The following is a 22,859-nucleotide window of genomic DNA, read 5'->3' on the forward strand; positions in this document are numbered from 1 at the left end:
ATAGTAATTGGGGCCTAGTGTGGTTGTGTACGTGTGATATACATACACTTTTTTGGGATCATATTTTCTATTCCGCTATTTAATCAAAAACCTTTGGGGATCAGTTAAATTGGGGGATAGTCTGTGTTGGTACGTGTGAGAGAGATCCACCTTTCCAAGTTGTTGGGGTTCATCTCATACTTCTGAAGGTTTGAGGGTGCTGCCTGTTCCATACTCCCCCTACTCCTAGCCTTTTAGGGGTACAAACAATAGTAATTGGGGCCTAGTGTGGTTGTGTACGTGTGATATACATACACTTTTTTGGGATCATATTTTCTATTCCGCTATTTAATCAAAAACCTTTGGGGATCAGTTAAATTGGGGGATAGTCTGTGTTGGTACGTGTGAGAGAGATCCACCTTTCCAAGTTGTTGGGGTTCATCTCATACTTCTGAAGGTTTGAGGGTGCTGCCTGTTCCATACTCCCCCCTACTCCTAGCCTTTTAGGGGTACAAACAATAGTAATTGGGGCCTAGTGTGGTTGTGTACGTGTGATATACATACACTTTTTTGGGATCATATTTTCTATTCCGCTATTTAATCAAAAACCTTTGGGGATCAGTTAAATTGGGGGATAGTCTGTGTTGGTACGTGTGAGAGAGATCCACCTTTCCAAGTTGTTGGGGTTCATCTCATACTTCTGAAGGTTTGAGGGTGCTACCTGTTCCATACTCCCCCTACTCCTAGCCTTTTAGGGGTACAAACAATAGTAATTGGGGCCTAGTGTGGTTGTGTACGTGTGATATACATACACTTTTTTGGGATCATATTTTCTATTCCGCTATTTAATCAAAAACCTTTGGGGATCAGTTAAATTGGGGGATAGTCTGTGTTGGTACGTGTGAGAGAGATCCACCTTTCCAAGTTGTTGGGGTTCATCTCATACTTCTGAAGGTTTGAGGGTGCTGCCTGTTCCATACTCCCCCTACTCCTAGCCTTTTAGGGGTACAAACAATAGTAATTGGGGCCTAGTGTGGTTGTGTACGTGTGATATACATACACTTTTTTGGGATCATATTTTCTATTCCGCTATTTAATCAAAAACCTTTGGGGATCAGTTAAATTGGGGGATAGTCTGTGTTGGTACGTGTGAGAGAGATCCACCTTTCCAAGTTGTTGGGGTTCATCTCATACTTCTGAAGGTTTGAGGGTGCTGCCTGTTCCATACTCCCCCTACTCCTAGCCTTTTAGGGGTACAAACAATAGTAATTGGGGCCTAGTGTGGTTGTGTACGTGTGATATACATACACTTTTTTGGGATCATATTTTCTATTCCGCTATTTAATCAAAAACCTTTGGGGATCAGTTAAATTGGGGGATAGTCTGTGTTGGTACGTGTGAGAGAGATCCACCTTTCCAAGTTGTTGGGGTTCATCTCATACTTCTGAAGGTTTGAGGGTGCTGCCTGTTCCATACCCCCCCTACTCCTCATCTAGCCTTTTAGGGGTACAAACAATAGTAATTGGGGCCTAGTGTGGTTGTGTACGTGTGATATACATACACTTTTTTTGGATCATATTTTCTATTCCGCTATTTAATCAAAAACCTTTGGGGATCAGTTAAATTGGGGGATAGTCTGTGTCGGTACGTGTGAGAGAGATCCACCTTTCCAAGTTGTTGGGGTTCATCTCATACTTCTGAAGGTTTGAGGGTGCTGCCTGTTCCATACTCCCCCTACTCCTCATCTAGCCTTTTAGGGGTACAAACAATAGTAATTGGGGCCTAGTGTGGTTGTGTACGTGCGAGATACATACACTTTTTTTGATCATATTTCCTATTCCGCTATTCAATAAAAACCTTTGAGGATCAATTGAATTGCGGGATAGTCTGTGTCGGTACGTGTGAGAGAGATTCACCTTTCCAAGTTGTTGGGGTTCATCTCATACTTCTGAAGGTTTGAGGGTGCTGCCTGTTCCATACTCCCCCTACTCCTCATCTAGCCTTTTAGGGGTACAAACAATAGTAATTGGGGCCTAGTGTGGTTGTGTACGTGTGATATACATACACTTTTTTTGGATCATATTTTCTATTCCGCTATTTAATCAAAAACCTTTGGGGATCAGTTAAATTGGGGGATAGTCTGTGTTGGTACGTGTGAGAGAGATCCACCTTTCCAAGTTGTTGGGGTTCATCTCATACTTCTGAAGGTTTGAGGGTGCTGCCTGTTCCATACTCCCCCTACTCCTCATCTAGCCTTTTAGGGGTACAAACAATAGTAATTGGGGCCCAGTGTGGTTGTGTACGTGTGATATACATACACTTTTTTGGGATCATATTTTCTATTCCGCTATTTAATCAAAAACCTTTGGGGATCAGTTAAATTGGGGGATAGTCTGTGTCGGTACGTGTGAGAGAGATCCACCTTTCCAAGTTGTTGGGGTTCATCTCATACTTCTGAAGGTTTGAGGGTGCTGCCTGTTCCATACCCCCCCTACTCCTCATCTAGCCTTTTAGGGGTACAAACAATAGTAATTGGGGCCTAGTGTGGTTGTGTACGTGCGAGATACATACACTTTTTTTGATCATATTTCCTATTCCGCTATTCAATAAAAACCTTTGAGGATCAATTGAATTGCGGGATAGTCTGTGTCGGTACGTGTGAGAGAGATCCACCTTTCCAAGTTGTTGGGGTTCATCTCATACTTCTGAAGGTTTGAGGGTGCTGCCTGTTCCATACTCCCCCTACTCCTCATCTAGCCTTTTAGGGGTACAAACAATAGTAATTGGGGCCCAGTGTGGTTGTGTACGTGTGATATACATACACTTTTTTGGGATCATATTTTCTATTCCGCTATTTAATCAAAAACCTTTGGGGATCAGTTAAATTGGGGGATAGTCTGTGTCGGTACGTGTGAGAGAGATCCACCTTTCCAAGTTGTTGGGGTTCATCTCATACTTCTGAAGGTTTGAGGGTGCTGCCTGTTCCATACCCCCCCTACTCCTCATCTAGCCTTTTAGGGGTACAAACAATAGTAATTGGGGCCTAGTGTGGTTGTGTACGTGCGAGATACATACACTTTTTTTGATCATATTTCCTATTCCGCTATTCAATAAAAACCTTTGAGGATCAATTGAATTGCGGGATAGTCTGTGTCGGTACGTGTGAGAGAGATCCACCTTTCCAAGTTGTTGGGGTTCATCTCATACTTCTGAAGGTTTGAGGGTGCTGCCTGTTCCATACTCCCCCTACTCCTCATCTAGCCTTTTAGGGGTACAAACAATAGTAATTGGGGCCCAGTGTGGTTGTGTACGTGTGATATACATACACTTTTTTGGGATCATATTTTCTATTCCGCTATTTAATCAAAAACCTTTGGGGATCAGTTAAATTGGGGGATAGTCTGTGTCGGTACGTGTGAGAGAGATCCACCTTTCCAAGTTGTTGGGGTTCATCTCATACTTCTGAAGGTTTGAGGGTGCTGCCTGTTCCATACCCCCCCTACTCCTCATCTAGCCTTTTAGGGGTACAAACAATAGTAATTGGGGCCTAGTGTGGTTGTGTACGTGCGAGATACATACACTTTTTTTGATCATATTTCCTATTCCGCTATTCAATAAAAACCTTTGAGGATCAATTGAATTGCGGGATAGTCTGTGTCGGTACGTGTGAGAGAGATCCACCTTTCCAAGTTGTTGGGGTTCATCTCATACTTCTGAAGGTTTGAGGGTGCTGCCTGTTCCATACTCCCCCTACTCCTCATCTAGCCTTTTAGGGGTACAAACAATAGTAATTGGGGCCCAGTGTGGTTGTGTACGTGTGATATACATACACTTTTTTTGGATCATATTTTCTATTCCGCTATTTAATTTAACTGGGCCTCCATGCGAGACCTGTGTGCCTTGTTGCGCTGTTTTGAGTACTCCACCAACATGGCCAGTGGCAATGACGCCGTTCTCAGCTTAACTATCCCACTTCTATGCCTCCTTGAAAAAACAATTCGGGCGATGATGGAAGAGGATGTGGCACAGGATGAGGAGGAGGAGGAGGATGAAGAGGTAACATTTCCAAGGCTTTCAGGGCAGTCATTCGCAAGGGGCTCCGAGGGTGGGTTCCTGCACACGCAAACGCCAGGGACGCAATTGTCCAGCAGGGGCACAGTTCTGGAGGATGAGGAGGATGAGGAGGAGGAGGAGCTGGAGGAGGAGATGGAACCATGTTCACAGCAGGGTGGCACCCAGGCCAGCTCATGGCCATCACTGGTGCGTGGCTGGGGGGATACAGAGGACACGGACGATACACCTCCCACAGAGGACAGCCTTTCGTTGCCTCTGGGCAGCCTGGCACACATGAGCGATTACATGCTGCAGTGTCTCCACAACGACCGCCGAGTTGCCCACATTCTAACTTGTGCTGATTACTGGGTGGCCACGCTGCTGGATCCCCGTTACAAGGACAACGTACCGTCCTTAATTCACTCACTGGAGCGCGATCGCAAGATGCGCGAGTACAAGCGCACGCTGGTAGACGCCATGCTGCTGGCATTCCCATCTGACAGCGGGGCCACAGTGGAAGCACAAGGCAGAGGAGGAGGAGGAGGAGGTCGCCAACGCAACCAGGGCACCGCCAGCACCTCAGAAGGCAGGGTTAGCATGGCCGAAATGTGGAAAAGCTTTGTCAGCACGCCACAACAAACAGCAGCACCAGCAGCTCAGATGGAACGTCTTAGCAGGAGGCAGCATTTTACCAACATGGTGGAGCAGTATGTGTGCACACGCCTACATGTAGTGAATGACGGGTCTGCCCCCTTCAACTTCTGGGTCTCCAAATTGGGCACATGGCTTGAGCTTGCCCTTTACGCCTTGGAGGTGCTGGCGTGCCCTGCAGCCAGTGTATTATCTGAACGGGTATTTAGCACGGCTGGGGGCGTTATAACAGACAAGCGCAGCCGCCTGTCCAGAGACAATGTGGACAAGCTCACGTTCATTAAAATGAACCAGGCATGGATCCCACGGGACTTTTCCGTACCTTATGCAGAATAGCAATGGATACCGACCTTACCCACCCATTGTTCCATTTTTGCTCTTTCTCACTCTTTTGGGGTGTACCCTCATTTAAAACTTTTGAAAAGAAGCAGTGTTGGCTACCTCGTCCTCCTCCTCAGGGCCAGATTAATGTAGGGGCTATTGGAGCTGCAGCTCCAGGCCCCTACCTTTTATATAGGCCCCGGGTTGGCCATATTCACTGTTACCGCTCTTCTGTCACTTGTAAACACAGAAGTCTGGCTTCTATGCTCGCTTCCCCAGGCAGCACCCTCAGAACCTCCCCACACAGCGTGAAGGCCGGACAAGGAGGGACAGTTGGCGATGCATGGATGTGTTTATGGGCTTCAGAGACAGCATCCCATGTTGAATTAGGCATGCATGGCTGCACCCTTCCTCCTCTGGGTGCATGGCAAGGCACGGCCCTTAAGGCCCTTCAAAATCCTCAGCACCAAGCCCATGATGCTGTTAATCCGGCCCTGGTCCTCCTCCACCGCCGCTTCCACCTACACCGCCCATAGGTGTGCGCAGCCTATTGCATTAAGGTGTGCACCCCAAAGTTGAAATACACATGCATGTGTTTGCCAGCAGGGAGAGTAATGTATCGGGGCCATGTACCTGTAGGCAAGGAGAAATAGAGCAGAGCAGGTCCCAGGGAGATCTTTCCCATCTCCTCACTGGCAATGCTATGTGCCCTAGGTGATTAGGGTGTGCCCAGGCACACCCAGCACACCCTGTGCGCACGCCTATGTCACCGCCACATCCACCACCACCTCAACCTCCCTCCTACTCCATATGGGCCTCGTCCTTCAGAGATGAAGAAGAACATTGTTTTATTTTTCTGTTTTTTTTTTGTTGTTTTAAGTTATTTCCCTATCCACATTTGTTTGCAGAGCACTTGCCATGCTCTTAATTACGTTTTGCTGCCATTTGCAGCACTCTAGCCCTTTCCTTTGGTGTTTTAGAGCCATTTTAGTGCCTTAAAGTTCGGGTCCCCATTGACTTCAATGGGGTTCGGTGTCCGGGAAAAGTTCGGTAAAAGTCCGGGACACGGACCCGGACTTTTTTTTAAAGTTCGGCCGAACCCGTCGAACACGGACATCTAGGTGTTCGCTCAACCCTAGTCCTAGCAGCTCGGGACGTAGCTGGCATTCTAAGGTGGGCGGAGCGTTTCGCGTTCCAGCACTCTCTGTTGTGCATATTCCAGGGGTGGAAAATTGGCAGGCGGATTACCTCAGTTGACAGGCGTTGGACCAGGGGGAATGGTCGCTTCATCTGGAGGTGTTTCATCTGCTGAGTCTCCGGTGGACCTGTTGGCCTTTCGTCCCAACAGGAAGGTGCAGAGGTTTGTGGTGAGGTCTTGGCATCCTTTGGCCGATGCCACAGATGCACTGGTGGCTCCTTGGGGCCGGTATTGTCTGATATACTCCTTTACCCCTCTAAAACTTCTGCCAAGACTTCTGTGAAGGATCGAGGAAGAAGGAGTTCTGGTCATCCTAGTGGCCCCAGACTGGCCTCGCCGGTCTTGGTACATGGATCTAGTACGGCTGGTCGCCAATGTCCTTTGGAGACTCCCTCTCAGTGAAGACCTATTGGCTTAAAGGCTGATCTTCCATCCTGCTTTACAGTTGCTGGCTTTGATGGCTTGGCTGTTGAAAGCCAGGTGCTGAAGGGTAGGAGGTTGTCTGACCCGGTGATCCCCACGCTGATAAAAGCTAGAAAATCTACCTCTAGGAAGACTTACCATCGCATCTGGCGTATATTATGTGGTGTGAGTCTCTGGGGATTTCCCCTCATTCCTTTTTGGTGGCTTGAATTTTGGCATTCCTCCAAAGAAGTGTGGAACAGAGCCTGGCCTTGGGTACCATCAAGGGCCAGGTTTCAGCCTTGGCGATTTTCTTTCAACGTCGTTTGGCTACGCATTCTTTGGTTCGCACCTTTGTTCAGGGGTTTGCCACTTGGCTCCCCTAGTGCAGTCTCCGTTGTGCCCATGGGATCTCAACTTGGTACTGTTGGTTCTTCAGAAACCGCCTTTCCAAATATTCATGAGAATCCTCTGCTTACATTGTCCCAGAAGGTAGCCTTCTTGGTGTCTATTACTTCTGCTTGCAGGGTGTCGGAGCTGGCTGCTTTGTCTTCTCATTCACCTTACTTGGTGGTTCACAGAGATAAAGCGGTGCTTCGCCCTTGTCAGTCATTCCTTCCTAAGGTTGTCTCTGGTTTCCATCTGAATGAAGACATTGTGTTGCCTTCCCTGTGTCCTAAGCCTAGGCATCCTAAAGAGATTGCCTTGCATTCTCTGGATGTGGTTTGGGCAATCAGGAAGCACCTGGAGTTATTTAGGAAATCAGGCTCACTTTCTGTCCTTACGGATGGACCTCGCTAGGGGTTGGCCCCATCTGCCGCAACCATTTCCTGATGGATCAGACAGACTGTGGTGCATGCCTATTCAATCAAGAGTCAGGTTCATTTTCCCCCTGTTAAGGCGCATTCTACATGGCACTTAGTGCCTCCTGGGCCTTCAGCCATCAGGCGTCACTGATGCAGGTTTGCAAGGAGCCCATCTGGTCGTCTGTGCACACTTTCACAAAATTGTACAAAGTAGATGCGCTGGCATCTGCAGATACTGATTTTGGTCGCAAGGTTTTGCAGGCTGCTGTTTGACAAGTCTAGTCCTCTTTTAGTGTGTATGCTTTTTTTGGTGAGCTACAGTTATTCCTGGTTGAGCTCTGTGTTACCTGGTTGGCTAAGTTTAGCATTTGGGAATTTTTTCTGCTGTTTTGTCCCGCCCCCTCATGTTTGACACTGCTTTGGGACATCCCAATGGTCAAGAACATTCTGGAGCTGTGTCCATCAATGAACAAAAGGGAAAATTGGATTTTTTTGTCTTACCGTAAAATCCTTTTCTCTGATGTTCATTGATGGACATAACACCCACCCCTCTAATGAGTTGGGTTATATTTCTTCTGACACTGCTTGCAACAAAACTGAGTGCCTATAACACGGAGGGGGAATATATCCCCTGGGACTGCCCCGTAGGCCTGGCAAATTTTTTTCCTGCCTAGTGTCCTACTCCTGTAGGGGGCAGCATAACCCAATGGTCAAGAAGATTCTGGAGCTGTGTCCGTCAATGAACATCAGAGAAAAGGATTTTACGGTAAGACAAAAATCCAATTTTATTTTCAGTAGCAGGTACCTATTTTGACAGGTACCTGCTTCCACCTCTGCTGGGGTGCCTAGGCGACTCCAGTGGAAGTGGGAGCGCGTACCTGTCAGAAATAGGTACCTGCTTCCTAAAAAAAAAAAAAAAAGTGTTAAAAATAGAATAGGAGGTGGGTAGGAAGAGGAGGATCAGCGGAATTTCCTTTTTAAAGCAGAACTTGGGTGAAATTTGACTTTATGTCCTCTAACACTTTTTAGGGGGGTGGGAGAGTGGGTACCTAGTTTTGGTAGGTACCTGCTGCCACGTCCGTTCAGATTGCCTACGCCATTCCACTGGCAGTTTTGGACCCCCTGCCCGCAACCTCTTGGGACGCATTCACACAGCACAGCGTGGCGCATGTATGCACAGTGGGAAGCCAGCTTTGAAGCTGCAAGGAGACAACAGCCAGCTTCCCACACTCAACATTCCAGCATCAGGACCCAAAGGCCAGTGAAGAACTGTCCCAGGCGAGTTTGGTTCTGGATCCCTGCACAGGTAAGCCTACTTTTAATAAAATTCAGCAGCTACAGTATTTTTAGCTGCTGGTTTTTAGATTTTTTTGCAATCAGGCTGAAAATCCTCTTTAAGGTGAAGTCCTGCTTTAAGAGGAAGAGGTTGCTAACATTACATCCAATAAGGCGATGTCCAAAAGTCTCAGGGTTTTTTTTATGTCTGCACAAGGGAGGCTTTTACAGGTAAATAACATACCTAAAATATGTTCAATGTATGTATAATCATATGGGAACATTGTTGTTGAACTGAATGGTCTGGCAACGGGGTCTCTTTAATAAGAGATAACTTAACTTTTCTTTGCTTGTTCATCTTACTGCTACAACTCATGAGATGGAAGGTAGGAAACCTATAGATCCAGTATATGAAAACCGCAGTAATGCCTGCAATACACAAGCCTTCAAATCACCGTCCCCCCATTTGTTTTTTGTTTTTTACCTATCTGTTCATATTGCAGCTTAATGTGCCTTACATTTTCCATGTCACCTTTTTTGTTTACTAAAACAAATAATGCGTTTGTCTTTTTTTAAATTTTTTTTATTTTAGGAAGGACAATGTTCATCTGTTGCCTGTGTTTCCTTTCTCTGTGCCCCTTGCTCTGTGCCTCTTGTACAATCGCTGTCCATCTGTATACCAGCTCCAGTACTGTAAATCAGAATCCCGCACCTGACCCCTGTGACCTCTCTTGTTTGTACATCTGCTCGCACAATATGTTAGCGTTCCCCTCAAAATGTAAATACGCTTCGTTCTGTTCAGCCCAAGTCCTCATTCTACACAGAGGAGAAAAAGAAAAAAAAAAAAAACAGAGAAAGAAAGGAATGAAGGGGAAAAATAATCCCTTTACTTAATACTCATTTCATTTGAGACCATTTTTATAAATATGGAATCACCGTTTAAACGAGCCTTTAATTCAGGCTAACACCTTGATTTGCCGTTGCTATGGAGAATCAAATCTGTCATTTGACAAGAAAAGTCACCCATTTGTGACAGCATCTTTATCTTGTCTTCCCAGGGGAAGAAAATGTCAAAAGTGAGAGCGGGAGAGAAAAAAAAAAAAATAGTGCCTTGAAATACCGGAATTTCTTGATTTTTCTCCCCCCCCCCCCCCCTTTTTTTTTTATTATTCAGCTATCATATCCGCTCTGATAATAGGAACTTGTTTAAAATAAATAACGCTCGGAACAAAAAAAAAATCAAATATTTCCCCTGTTGGAATGGACAGGTCTCTTTGTGACTGTCACTGCTGTGAAGTCTGGAGAGAAATAGAATTATTAGATAAACTTGCAGTGCCCAAATCCAATTTTCTTTTCATTATGTTGTCAAAATAATTACAGTCGTGTAATTTGGGTATAGGAAGGCGAAGCGGGTAAAATAAGACGATGACGCCACCTCAGCTTGCTTTCCCTGGATGTTTTCAGTTTGTGTGTGTACGTGAAATAGGCAGCTGGGTAATAAATTGGGTGATCACTTTGAACATAAGGAAATAGGCCTACAGACTGAAAATTGGTACGGGGTACCAAATCTTTAGTTAGGGCAGAACCTAAGCTAAAACTTTTTCTTATTTTGTTAGTTTTGGATAGGGAGAGAAAGAATAAAAAGCTCTGCTGGGTTTTTAGCGCTCAAAGTACATTCAAAGTGTTTTTAATTGTTTGTAATACATCATAAAAAAACAGGCAAGTTGTTTAGGGGGCAACAAAACTCCCCCATCTTTAGGACTTAGAAAAACAAGGACTTGTGAAGGAGACTATAACCATATAGATCTATATTTGATCTGGTGCACAACCTCCTTTTGAATTTGAATTATACCAATCTAATCAGCAGTAGTCTGTCTTGTGAGTCTATACAATCCTTATTCTATGCTTCTAAATTCTGATGAAGAGGGAGATCTGTTGCCCCTGAAACGCGTTGGCTGTTTCTTTGTGATGATAGCGGGGTAGGCTCCAGCTTCAAAGAATGCAGTTGGGACATGTAGGTCCCCTTAAGACTCGATTTACACTGCCGCGACTTGTCAGCCTGACAAGTCGCGGTCCCTCGCTGTCCATTGACTGCTACAGGTCCCGTTCTAATAGGAGCGACACAAGTCGCTCCGACTTAGAAAAAGGGTCCTGTACTACTTCGGGGTGACCTCGGAGCAACTTGCATAGACATTCATTATATGAAGTCCCAGTGCACTGGACTTCACAAGTCGCCCCCGAAGTAGTACAGAGTCGTTTCGCCATAGTGTGAACCGACTCTAAATGCTCCTGTGCTCAGACTTTGTATGTGAACGTTTTAAAATATTTTTTAGCAAACATCAAAATAGCTTTAAAACAATACCTTACTCACTTCTGTAGCTGCAGGAACTGTAGAACAGTTTATCCTCAGAGATCACATCAGAGACTCTAAAGCAGCCCTTCTCAATGCTTTAAATGTAGAGGAACCATTAAAATAACTCAAGTTTTAGGGAACCCCTACCAATATCTACTATATCTATCTACAACTTGTTGTAGTTAATAGGAAAAATAACCTTACATTAGTAGTCCGTAGAAAGAATGCCCCTTACATTGGCAGTCATTGGAAAGAATGTCCATTGGAATTGTGGTCAGTAGGAAGAATTGCCCCTTACAGATAAAGTAGCTTAAAAGATAATTAGTCTGGGGGAAAATGAAAAAAAAAAATAGTAGTCCAAAATCCTATATTTTTATTATTATTACGTATTATTATTATTATAATTATTATACAGAATTTGTATAGTTCCAGCAGTTTGTGCAGTGCTTTATGAGGGCAGACAGTACAGTTACATTACAATTTAATACAGGAGGAATCAGAGGGCCCTGTTTTCTAGCGCTTACAATTGTTATTTTCACACATAACAAGAAGACAAAAGAAAGCCATCATGTTTCAAGGGCCAAATGCTCTACTTCATCAGGACAATGTAGCAAAAAAGGGGTTTATTAGACTCAAAGAAAAAGGTCCTGGATATAATTCTCTGACAAGAGGAAAAAATTAACATGCAGTTGCTCCTGCCTCTGCTGCCGCGGCGCCGCCACAACAATTACACAATTAAACTTTCTCCTGTCAGAGAGTTATTTCCAGGAGCTTTTACTGAGTCCAAAATAAACATTTTTTGCCACATTGTCAAAGCCCTGATGAAGAGAGATTTTTGGCCTTTGAAATGTGTTGGCTGTTTTTACATGTAATTGCAATAAAAGATTACCTGCTCCGAGTCCCAGTCTAACAGCAGATCCTGACCAAGGATTTATGTAGTATAAAAATAATAAATAAAAGTTCCAATATATATAACATCGTTTGTAGACGCTATAACGTTTACGCAAACCAATCAATATACACTTATTGGGAATTTTTTTTACCAAAGAAATGTAGCACAATACATTTTGGCCAAAATTTATTAAGAAATTATGTTTTTTTATTTGATATGTTTTATAGCAGAAAAAAAAATATTGTTTTTCTTTTTTTTTTTAATTTATGTAATAAAAAAATAAAAAAAAAAAACAAACAGTGGTGATTAAATACTACCAAAAGAAAGCTCTATTTGTGTGAAAAAAATGATATAAATTTGTTTGGGTGCAGCATTGCATGACCGCATAATTACTAGTTAAACTAGCACAGTGCTAAATAGCAAAAAAATGGCCTGGTCATAAAGGGGGTAAAACCTTCCAGAGCTGAAGTGGTTAAGTAAATTTATGATCTGTGCACTATTGGGGAAAGTTCCTTTCAATTCCTGTCCCACAGATGCAACAGGAAGTTTGAAGAAAGTCAGGGGAATTTACCTCATAGACAATTACCTCCAGAACATGGGTCCCCATCTGAAGATGTCTCCTTACTACTTTTCTGTGGGACAACTCTAATATTTTGGATTCTCCTAACTTTCTTTCTCAGTATCGGTGGTCACCAGTACAAAAAAAGGGATGAATCTTTCCAATGGGGACACAAACAGCAATAAAAACTTAACACAAGAGCTTATGACCCTGATGAAGGGGGTAGGGAGGGGGGGGGGGGGTTATCCTCCCGAAATGCATTGGACTTTCTGCTTTGAATCAATTTTATCATTAAAAACCTTGGACTCTTGGACAATTTTTTTTTTTTATTGCACTCTCATTGGATTGTATGTAAGTAATAAAACCCTTCCCAATTCTATCCAAAACCTTAAAAAAAGTTTTTCCTTTTGATACACTTGACTTTGCCTTTTTAATCTATCAATACCGATATACAGAAATAATACAAGTAACACCAAACTTTTTACTTGCAGTGGCGATACTCTATACAGGCGGTCTACACACAGTGGTATGTCATTCCTATGTACATATCTCGCACATCCCTGTGGCCAAATCGTTGCCATACAGTATATGAATGGATTTTACCAAGAGCACACCTAGTCCGACCCCCATAGAGGACCAGACACTGAGACTTTATCTGCAGAATAAAGACAGTCAGAAGGCCACGATTATTACAAGCTCTTTTTATCCTGTCTATGAACAAAGACTGACCACAGTTCAGACTCCCAAGCTGTAAATCTGCCTTTACATAGGCAGGGGTTTAGGTCAGTGCAAGGTTACCCAGAGTGGTTAGGCTAGAGGCCTGCATAATGTTTAACTCACTTTACAAAGGCATACGCAGAAGCACCCACACAGCATTTCTATGGAGTGCTTTCTGATTGTTTTAGTACCACATTTAGGTTTTTCTGTGAAAGCTGTAATGGCTTATCATGGACTTTGCAGGATTGTATCTATGCATAGGTTGTAATTATCTATGTACGTACAGACTGCGATTACATATGCTGGCTCTGCTTTCTGCTTATGGTTTGGTGATGCTCTTCTCTCACTGCAACCCTACCAGATTGGGTCTGTCTGATTGCAAACAGTATCAGTTCTGCAATCTACTGTAAAAAGATGTGAAACTACCACAGTGTTGTTGGTAACCAGAGACCATGTTATCTAGGCTGCTTAAAAATGGGGTAAATAGCACAACTAAAATATGTTAAAGCAGAGTTCCACTCAAAAGTGAAACTTCCGCTTTAAGTGGTCCTGACCCCTGACATGCCACATTTGGCATGTCATTTTTTTTAGGGGGGAGCGGTACCCCGTTATGACATGTATCCGCTCCCACTTCCGCTCGGGCTGCCTAGGCGGCTCGGGCAGAAGTTCTCCTCTCCCCCTCCATCCCTGCAATCTTCTGGGACACATCACAGGTCCCAGAAGATTGCCTGGTCACGACGCGCAGCGCGACTCCTGAATGCGCAGTGCACACCCAGCTGTGAAGCCACACTAGAGATGCTGCCACAGCGGGGAGAAGACGGAGAGAACCGAGGCTCTCCCCGGCCGCATCGCTGGACCGTGGGACAGGTGAGTATGTGTTAATTAACAGTCAGCAGCTACACTTTTTGTAGCTGCTGACTTTTAACCACTTAAGCCCCGGAGGATTTTCCTGCTAAAAGACCAGGGGGTATTTTGCGATTCGGCACTGCGTGACTTTAACGGACAATTGCGCGGTCGTTCGACGCTGTACCTAAACGAATTTGACGTCCTTTTTTTCCCACAAACAGAGCTTTCTTTTGGTGGTATTTGATCACCTGTGCGATTTTTTGATCACGCGCTATAAACAAAAAATATAGCGACAATTTTGCAAAAATAGCAATATTTTTCACATTTTTTTATATGAAATTCCCCCCAAAAAAATGTAAAAATCAAAATTTTTTAACATTTTCGGCCAATTTGTTTTATCCTACCTATGTTTGGTAAAAAAAATCGCAAAAAGCGTATTTTTATTGGTTTGCGCAAAAGTTATCGCGTTTACTAACAAAGGGAAAGATTTTTGTCATTTTTGTTGTTTTTTTTTTTAACGCGTAATGGCGGCGATCTGCGATTTTTTTTGCGGTACTGCGACATTGCAGCGGACAGATCGGACCCTTGACTGACATTTTTGACACTTTTGGGGTTACCAGTGACATTTCTACAGTAATCAGTGCTATACATATGCACTGTTACTGTAAAAATACACTTGTAGTGAAGGGATTAACTTTATTTGGGAGGGAGGGGCTGTGTGTGTCCCTAGGGGCGTGCTTTCTACTGTGATTGGCTGTGGCTTGAGCTGTAAGGACACTGATCAACGGATCTACAAAGTGTCTTTACACCGAGGAGAATGACAGGCAGCTTGTTTACACAAGCTGCCTGACATTCTCCCTCTCCCGATGTGACATCGGGTCCGCTGGTCACACGCGCGGGGGGGTCCGTGACCGCGCGGGAGCGGGAGCGCGCCTCCGAGGGCGCGCGCTCGCTCCCCAGACCCTCCCAGGCTAGTGACGTTAATTAACGTCACTCTGCCTGGCAGGGGCTGACCGCCGCAGTAAATCTACTTGCGCCGGTCGGCAAGCGGTTAATAAACACAAAAGCCAGTGGAACTCCACTTTAAATGCACAGATAATCGGGAACTTGGTATTGAATACAAAGAAAAAGTAGGGCCAAAGCGCTTCTGGCTCTACTTCTCTTGTGAGTCACAGGAGTGCACTTCATTCTGCACTCCCGTGACACATTTTCAGCTTACAGCAGGTTAAAGTCTGCTGTCAGTTGATGTCATCCAACTGGTCCAGGCTCTGGAAACCTGTCCAGATACCTGGATCGGCATCTGGCTCAGACTGAGCCAACTCCTCCCACCCCTTCCACAGCCCAGTACTCCAGTGAGCGCTGGAAGGGCAGAGCAGAGAGCCGATGACTGACAGCCACCAGTTCTTTGCTCACTGAAGACTGGGGAACGGAGTGAGCAGCGGTCTTTGGTTGCTCAGTTCTCGGTCTAGAGGCGGCGGGGGACAGCTGCTGCTGGGATTGTCTATGCAGCCATCCAGGTTAGTATGATTGTTTGTTTCTGTAGATTCTCTCACTTCTCTTTTAATGGTCTGGCAACAGGGTCTCTTTAGGCTTAAATCACATGAGGGTGCGGAAAGACACAATTTCTTAGCCATGGATAGCAAAGCAATTTTTTCCCTTTGGATAATATGTTGGTTTTCCAGTGTTGACATTGTATTCTGTGAATTTTAATGACAAGTCCAGTTTAAGTATCATTATTTTTCTATTTGGATTGAGTGGTATATCATTTTGTTTTGTTTTTTTCAGTTACTTTTCATGCTGTCCCTGTATATAATTTTACACCTATAGCTATCTATTGTATGCATAGGACCTATTAATAAACGTCTAAGCTAGCAGTAACACATGCTTCAATTGAACTAGTGCAGAGGTGTAGGTGTCCCTCTTAGCCTTATTAGTAAGTGATAATGTAGTTACTGAAGGTGATAACACTGTTGCAAGTCTGAATTAATTACACATCTTCTGCTCTGCGTGTGTCGCCGCCCGGTGAAAGTGCCTAGATGAAATTGTTACAGATCCCAAATATAGATCTGACACCATGTAACACCATCAAGGGATGGCTGGGCTAATATAGATGAATGTTTGTCTATTATTTTCTACACAGGATCAGAAGATTCATTTTAACTCACAGCTGCTGAAATCCCTAAATAAAATCTATTATGTTATGCATGTTATTTGTTATCTGAGGAAGTGGTAAAAATATATTTTCTGATCTCTGTTTTCTGAGGTTTTGTACTTCAGTCAATATGCATTCACATGTGTAAAAAGCAGTGTTATTGTGATATTGTATACATTTACTTCATATCGCTTTGGTGTAAAAAAAAAAAAAAAAAATGTAACATTAATATTTTGTTCTTTTATAACATTACTTCAGAAAAAAAAAATACTATGCCATAAAAATAGCTTTTGCTCATCTACAATCTTGGGCTGTTCCCTGCAGTAAGTCTTCTGCACTGCTAGATGTCACCAGTCTTCAAAATTTCAACTGCCACCATTTTATTGTACAGGGCCTCTGCTTTCAGAAAATATAAAATGCCCTGGGGTTCTGCGTAATTTTCTAGGAAAGAATGCTGATTTTAATATGTGTGTGAAATTTAAAAATTGCTCCAGATGTGAAGTGGTTAATGATACATCATACAACCTATTGCCCAGTCTGTCATCGCACACCTCCCAGGGTGACGTTATCGTGCAGCTTGGGCTCAAAGATATGCTGCAGTAAATAACATCCAAGAGTGTATTTCTTTTTAATCGGGTTTTATTTTTAAAAATATTTCACAATGTAACAAAGAAATGTCTAAGTAAAAGATCTATTTTGCAGAACATGTAGCAGAACAAGAAGGATCATACATATTCCAGGTGAATGAATTCACAGTATAGACATACGAACATATGATGTATTAGAGATATAAGATAACATTGCAATAAAGGCATTTGTAATATCAGAGTTAACAGGCCACCTTTCTATTCAATGTGAAACAAAAATACGTATAACATAGCAAAGGCTTGTATAGGTAAGGTAAATGCAATATGAGAGTCAAAAGAAAAAAGGGGAGAGGACAAAACACAGGTATTGCCTGCATACAAGTTTCCTCATGGAGGAGTGAAGTTTTATAGTTAAAAGCATTTGTTAGCTTGGTGAGTTATTGATTATAAGTCACAATTATAAATATGAGAAAGAGAAAAAAAAAATATATATATATATAATATATATATATATATATATATATATATATATAGGGATTAAAAAGAAAAAAAGAGGGAAAAGGAGGGGGGGACAGAAGGAGAAGAAAAAGCCCAGGACCCAACATTGCATCCACACACCACCACAGTGCCAAGAGAAGATCAGCCATCTGTAACCGTCAAACGTATCCCACCACAAGCTTGATACAAAATCTGAAAAGTGTCTTTAATGGGTCCATACAGACCCAGGGGTGTATTTATTAAAATGTTTGCAGACATATTTGTCTTGTGAAACATGTACATTCCTTCTGTGTGAAAGGGGGCAAAAATGAATGGTATTAGGCTATTTTCAGGCTACATAATCTTCTTTCACACAGAATAGTGTGAATCAGGATAATTCTGCCTGACCACTATGACCACTAGATGGAGCTGATGATCATAGGAAATAAAACCTTTTTGGTTGGCTCCATCTAGTGGTCATAATGCAGAATTTTCCTGATTTACTCTATTCTGTGTGAAAGAAGATCATTTAGCCTGAAAATAGCCTAATACCATACAGTCAAGATGGTACTAGATAGAGCTGATGATCATAGGAAATGAATAATTTTTGGTTGGCTCCATCTTGTGGTCATAATACAGTAGTTTCCTGAAAGGAATGTTCTTCCTTCCGAAGAACATTCAACCTAGAGAGAAAATAGCTTAAAGTGATAAAGTCTCTCTTTTTATTTTTTTTTTCTATTAAAATAACAAACATGTCATACTTACCTGTTCTGTGCAGTGGTTTTGCACAGAGCAGCCCGGATTCTCCTCTTCTTGGGTCCCTGTCTGGAGTTCCTGGCCCCTCCCTCCTGTTGAGTGCCCCCATAGCAAGCAGCTTGCTATGGGGGCACCAGAGCAAAGGCACAGTTTCGTGTATACATTCAGACATTGAGCCACATTTCAGCCTTGCCCCCTCTTTCTCCTCATTGGCTAACTGGGTTTGACAGCAGCTGGAGCCAATACTGCTACTGCTGTGTCTCAGCCAATCAGAAGAGACAGTCCCGGACAGCCAAGGCATTCGTGGACATTGCTGGATTGAGAGGGGGCTCAGGTAAGTATTAGGAGGGCTGGGGGGGGCTGCTGCACACAGAAGGCTTTTTATCTTTTTTATCTGTCGATCCAGTGATGTTGCACGAGAGCTTCGGCTGTCCAGGACTCTCCCTCCTCTATGGTTGAGACAGCAGCGGGCGCCATTTGCTCCCACTGCTGTCAATCAAAATCAGTAAGCCAATCAGGAGACAGAGGGGGTGGGGCCTAGCCATGGCTCCATGTCTGCATGGACACACAGAGCAGCGACTCGACTTGGGTGTAGCAAGCTGCTTGCTCTGGGGGCAGGGGGGAGGAGGCAGAAGCACCCGCAAGGGAGGAAAGACCCGAGAAGAAGAGAATTGGGACTGCTCTATGCAAAACCATTATATAGATTAGGTAAGTATAAAATGTTTGTTATTTTTAAACAAAAAATAAAACAAGACTTTAATATCACTTTAGAACCGGTTCACATTTCTGCGATGCGGGAACGCTGCGAATATGTGAACCACCATGCGATCCGATTCTGCTGCGGACCAAAAAAAGGGTCCTGTGCGTGTTGGGTGCGATTGCGGTGCGAATTCAAACTGTATAGCTGAATTTGCACCGCACAGAGATCACATGTAATTTTAGGAGCGGTGCGCTCCGAATTACATGCGATCTCTGTGATCGCAGAAATGTGAACCGACACTTAAGGTCTTTTAATGCAGCATGATTAAAGCTTTCCAGTTGGTCAGCCAGTGCCTCCCCTGAGCATTTTTTACCTGAAATCCCAGCGTGTGAATCGAGCTATATCATTGGGGAATGAGCCGAAAAAATAAATAAATAAATAAAACAGAATAAAGTAGGGTAATATAAATGAAGACTTTAAATAATCCACTTGTAGATAGTAAAACAGAGTTTAGATGTATAGGGGTAGGGGATTGGCGCTGCCCCATGGGGTGGGTGTAGAAAGACAAACTTTAGAGGTGGTCAAGAGTGAAACAAATATACATATATATATATATATATATAAAACCTTTCTAAAAATTAGGCAGTATATTCCAGTATTGTATAAATTAAATATTACTACACAAATACATAAATAAAGTGCTTCATATGGTGGTATGTTCCATTAAAGTGACTAAGCGGCATAAATGATGGGTGACTTGTGAGCAGAAATTCAATAAATATTACTGCCTAATTTTTAGAAAGGTTTTATATATATATATATATGTATATTCGTTTCACTCTTGACTCCCTCTAAAGTGTGTCTTTCTACACCCACCCCATAGGGCAGCGCCAATCTCCTACCCCTATACATCTAATATCTAGATATAGCTTTTTGCTATATTTTCGGGAGGCTGCAGCCCCTTTGATCCCCTGTTATTCCATAGCGTGGGACTTATATATATATATATATACAGTGGGTACGGAAAGTATTCAGACCCCCTTAAATTTTTCACTCTTTGTTATATTGCGGCCATTTGCTAAAATCATTTAGGTTCATTCTTCTTCCTCATGAATGTACACATAGCACCCCATACTGACAGAAAAACACAGAATTGTTGACATTGTTGCAGATTTATTAAAAAAGAAAAACTGAAATATCACATGGTCCTAAGTATTCAGACCCTTTGCTGTGACACTCATATATTTAACTCAGGTGCTTTCCATTTCTTCTGATCATCCTTGAGATGGTTCTACACCTTCATTTGAGTCCAGCTGTGTTTGATTATACTGATTGGACTTGATTAGGAAAGCCACACACCTGTCTATATAAGACCTTCCAGATCACAATGCATGTCAGAGCAAATGAGAATCATGAGGTCAAAGGAACTGCCTGAAGAGCTCAGAGACAGAATTGTGGCAAGGCACAGATCTGGCCAAGGTTACAAAAAGATTTCTGCTGCACTTAAGGTTCCTAAGAGCACAGTGGCCTCCATAATCCTCAAATGGAAGACGTTTGGGACGACCAGAACCCTTCCTAGAGCTGGCCGTCCGGCCAAACTGAGCTATCGGGGGAGAAGAGCCTTGGTGAGAGAGGTAAAGAAGAACCCAAAGATCACTGTGGCTGAGCATCAGAGATGCAGTCAGGAGATGGGAGAAAGTTGTAGAAAGTCAACCATCACTGCAGCCCTCCACCAGTCAGGGCTTTATGGCAGAGTGGCCCGACGGAAGCCTCTCCTCAGTGTAAGACACATGAAAGCCTGCATGGAGTTTGCTAAAAAACACCTGAAGGACTCCAAGATGGTGAGAAATAAGATTCTCTGGTCTGATGAGACCAAAATAGAACTTTTTGGCCTTAATCCTAAGCGTTATGTGTGGAGAAAACCAGGCACTGCTCATCACCTGTCCAATACAGTCCCAACAGTGAAGCATGGTGGTGGCAGCATCATGCTGTGGGGGTGTTTTTCAGCTGCAGGGACAGGACGACTGTTTGCAATCGAGGGAAAGATGAATGCGGCCAAGTACAGGGATATCCTGGACAAAAACCTTCTCCAGAGTGCTCTGGACCTCAGACTGGGCCGAAGGTTTACCTTCCAACAAGACGAAGGAGTGGCTTCACAACAACTCCGTGACTGTTCTTGAATGGCCCAGCCAGAGCCCTGACTTAAACCCAATTGAGCATCTCTGTAGAGACCTAAAAATGGCTGTCCACCAACGTTTACCATCCAACCTGACAGAACTGGAGAGGATCTGCAAGGAGGAATGGCAGAGGATCCCCAAATCCAGGTGTGAAAGACTTGTTGCATCTTTCCCAAAAAGACTCCTGGCTGTATTAGATCAAAAGGGGGCTTCTACTAAATACTGAGCAAAGAGTCTGAATACTTAGGACCATGTGATATTTCAGTTTTTCTTTTTTAATAAATCTGCAACAATGTCAACAATTCTGTGTTTTTCTGTCAGTATGGGGTGCTATGTGTACATTCATGAGGAAGAAGAATGAACCTAAATGATTTTAGCAAATGGCTGCAATATAACAAAGAGTGAAAAATTTAAGGGGGTCTGAATACTTTCCGTACCCACTGTATATATATATATATATATATATATATATATATATTGTTTACAGCACGAGGATGGAGCCTAGCATAGCATTTGCGGCAAATCATTTTGTCACAGTTGTACTTCTGGGCAAGTTGCCTGAGGGAAGGCTCAATGATACCATCACGAAGACGCAACATCAAATGCAAGGTGGACTCCTTCTGGATATTGTAGTCTGACAGTGTGCGTCCATCTTCAAGCTGTTTGCCAGCAAAGATCAGACGCTGCTGGTCAGGAGGAATACCTTCTTTGTCCTGGATTTGTAGCCTTAACATTTTCAATAGTGTCGCTGGGCTCAACCTCTAGTGTGATTGTTTTCCCCGTAAGGGTTTTCACAAAGATCTGCATGTTGGCGCCTTCTTGCTTTCCCGCATAGCAGCCGGAGTAAAAGAGGAAAGGCTATACATATATGTATATATATATATATATATATATATATACAAGATAGTAAAACAGAGTGTCTATAGAGTAGCCGTAGGGTGAGCTTAGGGGATGCTGTTCGATGTACTGAAAAAGTATTGCAACGTTTAGCCCAGTGTTACAAGATGTCTGTAAGGCATTGTCACTGTGCAATTGAATCGCTATTTTGCAACCCAGTTTGGAACCGGTGCTATCGCGATACATTAACTATTCAAAAGTTTTTGTTTTTTTTCCTTTGCACACATCTGAATTGGGTTATACTGAGATACCAGAAACAAAACAACAAACACAAGGCCCTATTGACATTCCACTGAAAATTTGGTATCTAAGTGTTTTATCACTGACGAGATTACAATGCTTTTTCCCCTTTTTTTTCTTTTTTTAATTTTTTATTTTTTTTTAAAAGGACAATAACGTTAGTGCTTTTCAGATTCAAAGCATTTTTCATGGAAGCGGTTTTATTCGTCTGAAATAAAGTAGAACCTTTTCAGCTCCATAACCTTGATTGGGAACAATCTTTACAGAGGACTGCCAAATGAGGCAAAAGAGAAGAAAAGGCGCGAGTCAGCTTTTGTTAAAAGAGAACAATATTAAACTGCCCTGCCACCCTTGTTATTGCTAAAACCGCCGTAGCAGAAAGCCTGCATGTATACCGTATGTATAGGTGTCTGTATATAGACAATATACCACTTTTTTCTTTTTTTTTTTACTTTTATGAGCCTCCATTTTCCTGTTTTTGAATCTACACTTAAGAAATATACCAGTAAATGTTTTCATAAACAGGGACATTTACCTTTTGAGTTCTGAATAAATTTGAACTCACTGTTGTGCATAATGCAGACAATAGTTTAGCTGGCCATGTATTATTTGGTTAAAGTTTATGTAAATCCCAAATCTTTTTTTTTTTTTCAGTATGTTTGGCATCATTGTGCACTGTAAACAGTTCTTTTTGGATTTTTTTTTTTTTTTTTGCGAATCTGTCAGCTTATTTAAAAACGGGCTCCTAGATTCAAAGAAATTTGTTAAGCCTTGTGTTAAAAAGTGTATGTAAAGGTGCACTGTGCCTACTTGTAAGATCA

The 22,859-nt window shown here is 43.0% G+C and overlaps 1 protein-coding gene across 1 annotated transcript in view; it reads left to right on the top strand.

Annotated features, from left to right (window-relative positions):
* Positions 1 to 22,859, top strand: part of FOXP1 (forkhead box P1) — a 1,279,200-nt gene that overhangs the window by 309,046 nt on the left and 947,295 nt on the right. The gene's annotated exons all lie outside the window — the stretch shown is intronic.

Source organism: Pelophylax lessonae, assembly GCF_965119305.1.
Source record: "Pelophylax lessonae genome assembly, chromosome: 8".
Lineage (NCBI taxonomy): Eukaryota > Metazoa > Chordata > Amphibia > Anura > Ranidae > Pelophylax > Pelophylax lessonae.